The 13,681-nt window shown below is 38.7% G+C and overlaps 1 non-coding gene across 1 annotated transcript; it reads left to right on the top strand.

Annotated features, from left to right (window-relative positions):
• Positions 1 to 12,489: 12,489 nt before the first annotated feature.
• On the top strand, positions 12,490 to 12,596 carry LOC145557043 (small nucleolar RNA R71). Its single transcript, XR_014092123.1, has one exon. It is a non-coding gene; the product is annotated as a small nucleolar RNA R71 (small nucleolar RNA).
• Positions 12,597 to 13,681: the final 1,085 nt, after the last annotated feature.

The following is a 13,681-nucleotide window of genomic DNA, read 5'->3' as shown; positions in this document are numbered from 1 at the left end:
ATTTAGGATCGCAGAACGTTCTGAATCATTCTCCGTCCCTATCGATACTTTGACTTTCGTTTTCGAAACTTGCGTTTCTCCAAACTCAGTCAAAGTGGGGGCTTCTGTAGACACCCATTTGTGTCTCCCCAAAACCAAACCCAGTGATGAGTGCCTTTCACGTCGAATCATAATCGAATGAAACGAAAGTGTGGAAAGGTCTAGTGTTGCGGAAAGTTTTTTATTCTTTTCTTTTCTCTTCTCTCTGTTTTTGAATACTTTATTTTAAGAAAACAGCCAATCCATTTTGGTTGGTCCATGATATGGGTCCAATAGTGGTGTAGTTGGATGGGGCTTGCAAAGACCTTTCCAACGATATATTATAAGCCCAATTCCGATGAATATTGAGGAAGTTATGGCCAATTTACTAAACTGGGCCCGGTTTGAGTTTTAAGTACGGCCCAATGATCTAGGGGAGGGCCTAATATGATTTATCATTCCTAATGTAATTAGGAATGGTTTTGGTCTTCTAGAACATTCTAGAAGGTTTTTTTCATTCTTAATTCAATTAGGATTCTTCAGAGTTTTAATTAGATCAAATAACATTTTCGACTGAAATTATATTATTTTATCTTCCAGTACGGGAATTTTATCAGATTTTCGAAAACGTGTTAAAATCCGGTTTGGCGTCCAACCCCAGGCCTTGGCGCCTGGAACCAGGATTGGCGCCAGACGCCAGCCATTGGCGCCTGGCGCTAGCCACTGGTCCTGGCGCCAATGAGTCAGGGCTGGCGCCAAGGTGGTTTTGCGATCTTCAGACTCTGTTTTGATAAATTATCTTTTTTGGATGTTTTTCTCTATAAATAGCGTATCAAAAACTCCGTTTTGATGGACGGATTATCAATATTCATTCACCATTCATTCATCTACATCTATTCATTCACCAATTTCTTTTATTCTGAAGTTTTAATAAATTCCGTTTTCAATCATCATCTACAATCATTAATCGTCAACAATTACTTTATGAATTATTGATCTTTTAGTATTCTTTTCTATACTTTGCTCTTTAATACAAAATTCCGCATTCACAAGATCTTGATACACCTAGCCATATTCGAAGTTGCCTTCTCCCTAGACGTGAAAGGTTTTAATTTCTGAGGGTTTGGTCCCAAATCTCTATTTCAATTATTTAAGTTAATTGTTTTGATTATTTATTTTCCTTGAAGTTACTAACGTGTGTATTTTGTAATTAGAAAGAGGTACGAGGCATCCAAGTAAGTACTTTAATTGATTTTATTGATATTATGATGTAGAAATCATGTTTATATCGTTATTATGATATTCCTAGTATCATGTCTAGGGTGTTTTTAATATTAAATATGATTCCTGCGATGCTTCCTATTTTCTTCCTAATATTTATGATTGTTAGTATCATGTTAGGGCTAAAGACTTGATTTTTATTGCTTAGTGACATGCTAGGGTTTGTTATTAATCTTGTTAGTATCATACCTAGGATCTTGCTATGCTTTAACATGATTATGATTGATATTATTATTATTATTATTATTATAATTATTATTCATGATGTTGATTTTTATTATGTTGCTTGATATGCATATTATTTTATTTGTTATTTCTTGATCACCTTTTATTGCAGGTTAAAGGGAATTGGTATTTGCAATCACGCTTAATAAGATAATTAATAATCTTGTTAGGTTAATTGTGATTATAATTTCAAGTGATCACCAATAATAGTTTGTTTGTGCATTAATGTTCAACCAACATAGATTAAACAGATTTAGGGTTAATCTATTGATTGTATGTTAATCAGAAAGCGCACATGAATACGAGCAGAATAAAGTAGAGGCCTATTATTAGGGCAGGTTCAATCTCTTTTAGGTTGGATTTGTACCATCATCCCCGAACCCTTATTTGGTTCATGACCTTATGGAGTTGACGATCTCTTGGATCATTAAGGGGTGTGACCTTCACCTCGTGAACGGTTTACAAGTTCCTAAAAAACTTGTTGGCGACTCTTTTGCTCTATCTTCTTCCCTTTTGGACGCCACCGTACTTTAGTGTATGATCACAGTGGGGTTCAAGCTAGTGGGATTTTAAAGGCTTGAAATTATTCCCTACACATATCTTCATATGACCAAGCAAAAATATCGATGAATTCTTTTGTAGTAGATTTATTAAATTAATTCTTTCTTCTTTATTAAGAGCTAAGCCAATTTTAACTTCTTTTTTAATGGTGGGATCTTTCGAGATTTTTAGTTTCTTCAATTACTGTTGTTTTATTATTAAGTGCTTCCACAGTTTTAATAATTTCTTATCATTTTCGTTGTTAGCAAAGCAATGCTCGTCATCTTGGGTAAGGATAGTAACACGAGGAGTAAGAGGAAGAATACATATTATTAAATTCTTGAATCATAAAAAAGGGAAAGGTCCGCTGGGACTTGACTACTAACTATTCTAGGAGTGGGTGCTAAACTAGGTGGGATAGAGAGAGGTGCAACTACAAGAGACTTAGAGGACTCAAATTCTAAATCAGACTCTAACTTAGACGATTCGGACTCATCGAACATGGGTCCTTCTCCCGTGGTTATGGATATCTTCCTTCCACTTGGTGTAGTCACATTCACGGTCATGCGCCATCCCTTGAGTAATCCTTCTGCTAGAGTGATGAGCTTGGAGGGGTCAAAGTTTTCACTTTGTAGCATGGTTTGGATAAGCGCGGAGGTGTATTCAATACGCTTAGGCTCATTTATCTCATACTCAAAGAAGATACCCATGACATTAAAGTTAAAGCATGGAGATGCTCGTTCCTTGTGAATAGGAGCTGGGATCTTGTCTAGAAAATTGCAATCGAGCTAAGCTGAATTTATGTCCCTATAATTTTGATCCAAATATTATTTGATTTATTAGGCCTTGAAATAAGCTTTCCAGCGGTATATTATAAGCCTAATCCTGATTTAAAAACGAAGGAGTTATAAGCAAAACACTAAACTCGGCCCAAACCGACACCCTTGCACTAAAACGGTCATATCTTAAAATCTACAAAATATTTTGTCCTGATTCTAATTGGATTGGAAAGTAGACTTGATAAAATTTCCAACTATATATTAATGTTGTATTCAAAGTTACGGATTAGAAGTTATCATAGTTTTAAAAATGCATAAAAACTAGAATTTACCACGCCACAGTAAAAAAAATACCGTGACACAACAACAATTTTCACCGTGATATGACAATTTCTAGGTTAAATTTCTTCGCGATGCTTCAATCCTAGGGTTCTGTGCTTCACCCCTCATATTTTATGTATGAATAAGAAGCTAATTTCACCAGTTTAGGGCACCAAATAATTCTCTCTTCCTCTCTTATGCACCAACGCACATTCTCTTCTCTCTCTCTCTCTCTCTCTCATATTCTAAGCCTTAAATATATTCTCCTTCCCTAAGAACTCCAAGGAGTCCATACAACACCCAAATTTTCATACTTAAACCAAGGCGTGAGAGGTAGAATTGACTGAGAATTTGGACCAAATCAACTCAACTTTTATTTTAGTTTAAATACAATTTAATTTATATTTTATAGAAGTTACTAACAATTTATTCATGGTGTAACAATTCAAAGAAACGAAGAACGTGAGTAATTAATTCACTTAATTACTCTTAATTTTATTTTTTATTGCTACTATCATGATTAGGGTTATTATTATGATTTGATTTGACTAACGTTTATGGTTAAGGGCCTGTTCACATTTACTGAACTAATAAGATGAACTAAACTAAACTGAACTGATTTGAGCTGAACTGAACTGAACTAAATAGAGCTGAAATGAATAGTTTATAAGAGAAGGTAATTAGGAGCTGAACTGAACTAATTGGAGCTGAACTGAAATTAAGCCGAAGTGAACATGCCTTTGACAGGGTAAAGTCGTATCCCCTAATCAAAAGTATTACCTAAGTCCTCTAACTAATGCAGATAGGGAAGTAGGGTCGAATCCACAGGGAAACAAGTCTTTCTACTCCTAATTAATTATTATAATCTAAATTATCAAAGTAACCAATATTGTTGTAATTAAAGACTATACTACGAAGAATAAGATCGGAGAAAATAAAGTAGGGAGAAATTTAATATAAAAAGACCTAGGGCATAGGTTCACTAATAAACAATATTCCAGGACAAATCATATTAAGCAATCATCAAGCATTGATTAAACAGATTATAAAGGGCTTTCGCTACGTATTATAATCACAGAGTTAATTTACCGGTATTAAATATCATCTGTCGAATCTCGACTTAACCATTTATAAATTAGTCCACCTATTGAAACTAAGCCTAAAAATCAATTCTCATATGTCGAATCTCGAATTAATATTGCTAAACTCATACAATTAAATCCGGCCAAACCTAATTGCATAGCATTAAATCAATCAATAGGAAATTAACCAAGCATTGATAATCAACAATCACAAATTTACCCCTTCATATTATTTATTAGATCCCCATAAACCCTAGAAATAAAACTACTCAAGCATCATCATATCTAAACTAATCAAATAATTAAAGCAAGACATAATCAAAGAAGTAAATAAAATAAATGAAATTAAATGAGAAGAAATTGTTACCAAAAGAAATCTGGATTAATGAATGTAATTAAGAACAAAGTTGAGAGAGAATTTAAGAGAGAGAAAATATCCTAAGTAGAGAGAGAAAATCTAAAAGAGAAGGTAAAGAAAGGTACTAAACTCGTTTTACGGAGAAGCATTTATACTCCGTAAGAATCCTAAACTAAAACAAACTTAAACGTCAAAATTAACTCCTAATAATAACACACGCCCGATCGGGCGAGGCACCGCCCGATTGGGCGCGCCTTTTCTCTATCAGGTATGATTCTCGCGCCCGGCCGGGTGCGTCTTCGGGCGCCGACCTTTGCTTCTCTCGCCCGGCCGGGCGCGCCTCCGGGCGCGCCTCTGGGCGCCAACATTTTTAGCCGGGCGGCTCTCTTGGGCCACTATCTGGACTACGATTGGGCTCCAATCCTTCGGGCCAATCTGGGTTTCTCTTCGGGTCTTGAATACTCGGTCCAAATGCCCCGATATCAGATATATCGAGCCCTTAATCACCGGTTCGATGGCTCTAACCGGCCTTGGGGTATAAAAACTGGTCGTGCTTCTCCAGTGCTTGTAGTTGCTCCATAATATCTCGGGAAAATGCTCCAAAAGTGCAAATCCCTACAAAAGTCAACCAAATCTACGAAAATACTAGAAAACACCAATTAGTAATAAAAGTGGCTCTAAAGAGCCAAAAACACTACTAATTATGACCAAGGGACGGGGGTAAAACACTATATAAAATAGACACATCAAACTCCCCCAAGCCAAACCTTTTCTTGTCCCTAAGCAAAGATCTCATCAATGAATAAATAAATATGCTTCACCCCAAAAAGTAAAAATCAAGCACAAACAATTCAGGGTAAATCAAATAAACATGCTTCAAAATCAACCAATCAAATCCATCCAATTACCCTCCTTCCCTAACAATTGTCAAATAGAGCAAACCACAAGAGCATATAGAATTCAAGACTAGTGCTCACACACTCAACTCTCATTTATGTGGCGAGTAAAAGATGTACTCGATCGCTCTCCAACCAACCCTTTTACTTGTGAACAATGCCCTCACAACTCACACTCTCGTGTGTATAAAACAATGAACGCTCAACCTACTAGTCGACTCGAAATATGTCAAATCATAACTTGCATTGATAAACAACACTTTCACATTCATACAACTCTATGCACAAAGGTCGGAAGGTCTTTAAAGCTTATAATGTAAGGCTAGGGTAAAGGGTAGGATAAATTTGGGGAATAAGTGAGAGAAAAGCTATGCTTAAGGGAACAAATCCTAGTAAAACCCATGATCAAAATAAATAATGATCAACATCTCCTACATAACCAACTCTAACATCCACCAAATATACTACAATCATAATAAATAATCCCAACTCTTACAATTTCACTCATAAGATATAATAATGAAGTGATGGAGTGAATAAACAAACTTTATTTCCAAACTTGAATTTTTCATTGAAGCTCAATTTTTTTCTTTTGATCAACCTCCAACTAGAACATTTGAACATTGAACACTTTTTTTCTATTTTTTTTTTGGGAAATTCTACATGGTGGCCTCCTACTTTTAAGTTTTCCACGTGGGAGACACACTTTTTTCCAACTCTCTCAAGTGGCACTATGGTTTTGCAAAATTATGTATAGTGTCCTTTTTTTTAGTTTATGGCTAACTTTTATAATTAAAATGGTTAACCTTAGGTTTTTTGGTTTAAAAATTAATTAAATTATATTTTAAAATAATAAAATAAAAAAAAAAGATTTTTTTTTTAAAAAAACATCCTAAACCCACGACCACCCTCCCACCACCACGTCCACCATCCACAACCCCAACCCCCATACACCACCGGCGCCCAGAATCCCTTTTTACCGCGCCGGCGCCGGCGGCCCCGTCCCCCTACCCACTGAACCCACCACGACACCACCTGAACCCCATATCCCAAACCCAAAACCCCCAAATACCCAACTCGAAACCCCTTAAAAACCCTATCCCACTAATTTAAACCCCGAATTAGACCCCCCCCCCCCACCCTTGAAACTCCGACGCCTAAGGTTTTGAGGGTGGGAAAGGTCCTTATTTTGGGGTTTAACGTGGCGGGGGTGGTTTATTCGGGTTTTGGGTCGGATATTTGGGGGTTTCAAGTGGTGGGTTTAGTGGGTAGGTGGACGAGCTGGGTTGTCGGAATGGTGAAGGTTGTCTGGGTGGCGGCGAAGGGTGGGGGAGGGCTGGGTTGTCGGAATGGCGAAGGTCGTCGCCTTCCGGGATGGTGGTGGTGGGGAGGGTGGTCGTAGGTTGGGGGAATGGGGGCTGCGAATTTTCTTTTCTTTTTTTTTTAAAGAATTTGATTTTTGTAAAAAAAAAAAAATTAATTGTGGTTAACCAAAAAATCAAAAGGTTAGCCATAAAACCTAAAAAAGGGCACTATACGTAATTTTTCAAAACTTGGATGCCACTTGAGAGAATTGGAAAAAAGTGTCTCCCACGTGGAAAACTTAAAAGTAGGAGGCCACCATGTAGAATTTCCCTTTTTTTTTCTTTTGAAGTTCACTTATTTTGTTGTTTCACTTTTTTTTCTTGAACATCTCACTTTTTTTTTCATAACATCAAGCTTTATTTTTTCAAGAAAATATAACTTTCAAACTCATCAAAAATAAACATGATAAAAAACAAAATAACTTCTCAAAACCCACCCAAATTGTGCAAATAATAAGCACACTACAAACTCCCTCACCTCAGTCACTAATAGCTCCCCCAAGCCAAGCTTGGGACTAGTAACCAATGGGGCAAAATAGGCTTGTAATGAGGCTAATAAACAATAAAAAGTCAAGGCAACAACATGGGTAGCAAGAAGGGAACAAATGTATCTACAATCATCTCGAGGCTACCTAAAAGAACTAATGCCTTCGTCTTCCTCAATGTGAATAATATTGAGCTATATAAACATTACTAATAGTTGCAAACCAATACTCAAATTCATTGACATACCAGGAACTAACACACATTCCTAACCAAATTAACTAGTCAGGCACTATATTCACAAGTAGTTGGCAAAATTGGCGCATGTTAAGGTTTCAAGGCAATCAAACATCAAATCATGATCAAGTAACCCACAATGATTATCATCAATAACCAAGAATCAAAACAAATTTTCTCAAGTATAGGGCACAGGGAAGCATGATTTACAATTCATTGGAACGTATTTTTGGATTTTTTTTTTATTTTTCAAAATTTTTGTATTTTTCATATATAAGAAAGCAATAAAACTATCCTAGAAAGCAATAAATCTAAACTAAGAAAACACACCAAAAATAAAAGAAAAGAGAAAAAGAAAGATACCTAATCCAAAATCTCCCCCAAGCCATAATCAGACAATGTCCTCATTGGCTCGGGAACTAGCCCAACATAGCTAGTCCTGATCATCCTCATCCATGGAGCCGAACCCTGCACCTCCACTGCCACCTGCACCACATGCACCAGAAGAGCTACCATTAAAATAATCAGCATGAAAACTCCCCCCCGCCGGTCCCCCGAAAGGAATGTCCTGGCCGTACCCATGGAAGGCAGAATAGTCAAGGTAAATGCCATGGGCAGTGGGATCCCTAACGTATCCCTGGGGTGGAGGCTGAAACCAGTCAGGGTAAATAGCATCGTCGGGAATGTTGCCCCGACGAGCATAATCATCGTACATAGGGTAGAGAGCTCTACCCTGGTTCCTCTCCAAGTACCCTAACCTCTGGTCTATAGAGCCTACCATCCTCCTAAGGTCAGTGTGGGAATGCTCGATACGTCCTAAGGCCTGACCTATACTCTGAAGGTCCCAAACTGGGTCAGAGTCAACATGGGGGACTGAGTGAGACATGCGAGGTGGAGAAAATGCTACCTCGGGCTGAGGCTGAGGCTGAGGCTGAGGCTGGGGTGGTGGAACTGGTGGTGCTTGCCCCCTAGAGTTGGCAACTAAAAGGTCATATGTGTAAGATGCTTGCCCCGGGGGAAAGGCGGTTAAGTCAGGACTAGATAGGGAAAAGATGGGCAAAGGCTGCTCGGTCCCAGTCCTAATACACCAGTGGGGTGTCTGCTCACTGTCCGGTCGTACCCACCCCAACTCCTCAAAATACCTAGCAGTCATATAGGTATCTGGTCCACAGTTGGTCAGTAAGTGGGGTCCACCCTCAACAAAACCGACCTTTTTCACTGCTATCCTAGTGATAAGGCCTCCTATACAAATGGGGGTGCGAGATTGGGTACTGGCCGTGGCATGTCTGCTCAAATGGTGAATGATGTACCTACCTATGTTCAATTTCCCAAACCCATACACATAGTGTCCTATAACAGCTAGTTCATTGGTTTGGGCGTTATGTGGCTCATTCCTACCTAAAAAACACAAACCCGCAAATCGTTGCCAGATTTTTGGGATAAGGTGATGAATAGGTTTGGTACTAGCATGTTGGGGGTCGGGAGTAGGCAAGCCAGTCAGAGCATAATAAATGTCACCCATTTTATATTCAGCATGCCATTGGTGAGGTAATTTAGAATTTAATTCAAACAATTTACACAATTCCACATAAGTTAAACTAATAATCCTATTGTTCAACCTAAAAATTAAGTTCGGTCCATTTCTACTATTTACAACTTTCAAAGAAGACAAGAATTCACAAGTCAATTCACGATATGTAGGATAGTGCATATCAACGAATTTTCTCATGCCTATGTCATTTAAAAATCGCTTCACAAAATCATACAAACCATAAGATTCTAAAGTAGGGCGGTGAAGGAATTACCTCGCGCCCGACTAGGTGTTCTAGCCGCTCTTTTTGCTCCTGGCTAGCAATACGGATCGTCGGCCAGTACGGGAGTTGTTAATCTGGATCGTATTCCTCCCTCAAACTAGAACTCCTACCGAAAATAGACCGAGCCCTCTTTGAAGCCATGGTAAAAATGGGTATGAAAATTAATTTGAGCGAAATTCAAAAATTTTTATATAGAAATGTAGAGGATGAAGAGAGGATTGATAATATGTAAAAAGTTTTGGATTTGGGTAAGAAATGGAGAAGAAAACTTAGAGAGAAGGTAGAGGATTTAAGTTTTTTAGAGAGAGAAAGTTATGGAGGAAAGAGATTGAAATGAGAAAAGGACGAAGAAAGAAGAAGAAAAAGGGCGTCGGGTATGTCGTGCCCGGTCGGGCGGGTGTTCGCCCGGTTGGGCGATCTGAACTTCTAATTCTGTTATTCTCTCGCGCCCGGTCGGGCGGAAGTCGCCTGATCGGGCGATCTAAATGCCCGATTTCATATACTCTCGTGCCCGGTCGGGCGCCCTTCGCCCGATTGGGCGATCTAATGATGCAATTTTTGCCTCTTCTCGTGCCCGGTCGGGCGAGGTTTTCCCGATCGGGCGGACGAATATGTCCGTATACAACAATTTTCGCGCCCGATCGGCCGCCCATCGCCTAGTCGGGCGAAAAGACCTGATTTTTTAACCCAGATCTCGTGCCCGGTCGGGCAAGCTTCGCCCGGTCGGGCCCGAGGCTAATTGTCGAATTTTGTTGCTGTCTTCTTTTCTTCAATTTTGGCTAACTCTTTTCCTTCAAAACTGCACAAAAACTCATAAAACTCATTAAATTCCCTCATCTCTCCTCTCATACGAAAAAATAGAAAAACTAGTCTAAAAACCATTAAAAAAACGGGTAGCCTCCCGCAAAGTGCTGGTTTATCTAGGTCCCGCACGACCTTCTTACCAAGTACAAGAACTAGGACCCTTGGCCTAACGCTTGGTCGGGCGGTTTCTCACCCGGTCGAGTGGTGTTTTGGCGACGACGCGACTTCCTGACATGCCCTGTGGGACGCCAATTTACCCTATCTGGTGGATCCTCCTTGACTTGTATTGGGGGTTCTTCAATTCTACGCACTAAAGATCCTTCTTTGATCGAGGGTTGCTTCAAATTGTCATTGCATTTAACACTTGCAACTCAATCTGGCGGAACACTTACCGTAGGCTCAATTTGCACAATTTGCTTGATTGATTTCACCTTTTCGTCCTCAAAACCAAGACCGACAGTGTAGAGGGCTATTTCTATTGCATCAACTTCCTTTTGCCATTTGTCTATCTCATCTGAAGGGGATGCAACACAAGATACCGCCTCCAAGGGATCTTTTTCAAGAGCTTGGGGCTTGTTAGAATAATTATGAACCACATTAACACTATAGCACTTCTCCTCTGTCATGGGGATTTTAGGGGTATTATTAAGATTAAAAATAATTTTATCATCCCCTACTGATAGTGTTAGTTTGCCACTTCTCACATCTATAATTGCTCCTGCAGTGTTAAGGAATGGTCTACCCAAAATAATCGGGGTTTGCATATCCTCAGCCATATCAAGAACAACAAAATCAACAGGTATATAAAATTTACCTACTCTAACGGGAACATCCTCTAAAACACCTAAGGGGTATTTGAAAGAACGGTCGGCCATTTGTAGAGTAATATTATTAGCTTTTAATTTACCCATATTCAATTTGGAACACACAGATAATGGCATAACACTAACGCTAGCACCCAAATCACACAATGCATTATCAATCATTAGATTGCCAATATGACAAGGGATATAAAAGCTACCCGGATCTTTTAATTTAGGTGGAGATTTATTTTGAAGTACGACACTACACTCTGCAGTGAAAGATACTGTCTCTACCTCACTAATAGACCTTTTTCTTGTCAATATTTCTTTCATAAATTTTGCATATGAAGGAATTTGTGTGATTAATTCAGTGAAGGGAACTGTTACCTTCAAATCTTTTACCATCTCAAGGAACTTACCAAACTGCTTATCCAAATTTGTTTTCAGTTGACGATTGGGGAATGGAAGTTTGATAATTGGCTTTAGAGCATTATTGCTCTTCTCTGGAGTAGCCACCTTCTCTGGAGTCGTACCCTGCAATGTAGAATTAGATATATTAGTACTATGCTTTAGCCCTGCAGGGCTATTAGCTACATTGTCAGGTTTAACGGAATCAAGATTAGCATTATTTAATAAAACATGTTCATCAACTCTGGGCATAGGGGGCCCTTCATAGTTTGAACCACTCCTTAGAGTAATTGCATAGGCTTGATCCGTAGGCCTAGTCGGCTGTGCCGGCAGAGCTCCCTGTTGGCAGGCTTGTAGAGTAGCGGAAAGTTGCGCAATTTGATTATCTACAATTTTATTATGTGCTAGAATTGAATCAATTTGCGCATCTCTACTCTCCATGTGCTTCTGCATATTAACTAGCATCGCTCTAATTTCTATCAAAGCGGGGTTGGAAGATGAGGAGGGTTGTTGTGGTTGGTTTTTCTGGCCAGCATTGGGATGGTAATATTTCTGCTATTGTTGCTGTGGCGCCTGTGGTTCTTGTGGTGGTGGATTTTGAACATTAGTACTCCGGTAGGAAAGGTACGGATGATTCCGATACCTAGGATTGTAGGTGTTGGAGTATGGGTTATTCTGCCTATAAGCTTGAAAGGCATTAACTTGCTCCACGGAACTCCTGCAATCTTGTTCCCAATGACCTTCTAATTACACAATTTTCACAGAAAGCCTTATTAGCATTATTATTAATTGCAGAAACATTAGCTATATTAGCAGTGCTAAGATTATCTAATTTCTGGCAGATAGAAGTTAATTAAGCTTGCAAAAAGGATACAGAGTCAACACTATGCTTCCCCTTGTTAGAAAAGCCTCTAGGATTCCCATATTGGGAATTATGTATCGCCATATCTTCAATAACCTGACCTTCATCATCAACATTAAGATTCATAAATCTCCCACTAGCTACTGAATCTAAAATTATTCTAGATGAGTTTCCAATGCCATTGTAAAAGGCTTGGATTAACTGCCATTATGCCAAATTATGGTGGGGGCATTCTCTTTGTAGGTCCTTGAACCTCTCCCAAGCCTCATATAGAGTTTCATCGGCTTCTTGGGCAAAGTTCTGAATTGCACTCCGTAGTACGGCTGTTCTCTCTGCAGGATAATACTTGTTATAAAAATTCAAAACAAGAGTTTCCCATTCAGTTATACCAAGTGCAGTTCTATTTAAACCATTAAACCACAATTTAGCTTTTCCAGTTAAAGAGAAAGGAAAGAGAATCTCCCTTATTTGGTCTTGTGTGACCCCGACTTGCCTGATGGTATTGCAATATTGACAATAGTCTGCAATGTGAAGATTTCGGTCTTCACCATTAGCTCCACTAAATTGCTTCCTTTCTATCATCGTTATAAATCGAGGTTTAATCTCAAATTGTACCCCATCAAGAGCTGGAGTGGGAGTGAGATGTGGAAAATCTGTAAGCTTTGGTTGTGAGTAATCACTAAGCTTCTTTGGAGCCGTCATCTCTGATTCAAGATCTGATGATACCTCTGAATTGCTAGAACCAGTTGGAGGATCGCGGTGATTATTATTATCACCAGAGTCCGCCAAAATTTGCTTGTAAAGGTTCTTCTATTTATGGAAGGATCGTTCGATCTCAGGATCGAATGGGATGTACCCCGATCTGGAACACCTGGGCATAAACAAAAAAATCTAAAAGCAAATATGAGATTTGCCTCAAAGAACTAATGTTCTCTGAGACAAAAATAAATAACCTAGACAACAAAAATAATCAAAAATAAAAATAAATCGTTTCCCCGGCAACGACGCCAAATTTTGACAGGGTAAAGTCGTATCGCCTAATCAAAAGTATTACCTAAGTCCTCTAACTAATTCAGATAGGGAAGTAGGGTCGAATCCACAGGGAAATAAGTCTTTCCACTCCTAATTAATTATTATAATCTAAATTATCAAAGTAACCAATATTGTTGTAATTAAAGACTATACTACGAAGAATAAGATCGGAGAAAATAAAGTAGGGAGAAATTTAATATAAAAAGACCTAGGGCATAGGTTCACTAATAAACAATATTCTAGGGCAAATTATAATAAGCAATCATCAAGCATTGATTAATCAGATTATAAAGGGCTTTCGCTACGTATTATAATCACATAGTTAATTTACCGGTATTAAATCTCATCTGTCGAATCTCGACTTAACCATTTAT

This window comes from Chenopodium album, chromosome 8, assembly GCF_948465745.1.
Source record: "Chenopodium album chromosome 8, dcCheAlbu1.1, whole genome shotgun sequence".
Taxonomy (NCBI): domain Eukaryota; kingdom Viridiplantae; phylum Streptophyta; class Magnoliopsida; order Caryophyllales; family Amaranthaceae; genus Chenopodium; species Chenopodium album.
The sequence above is the reverse complement of the archived record's forward strand: the minus strand, read 5'-3'. Positions and strand labels throughout refer to the sequence as shown.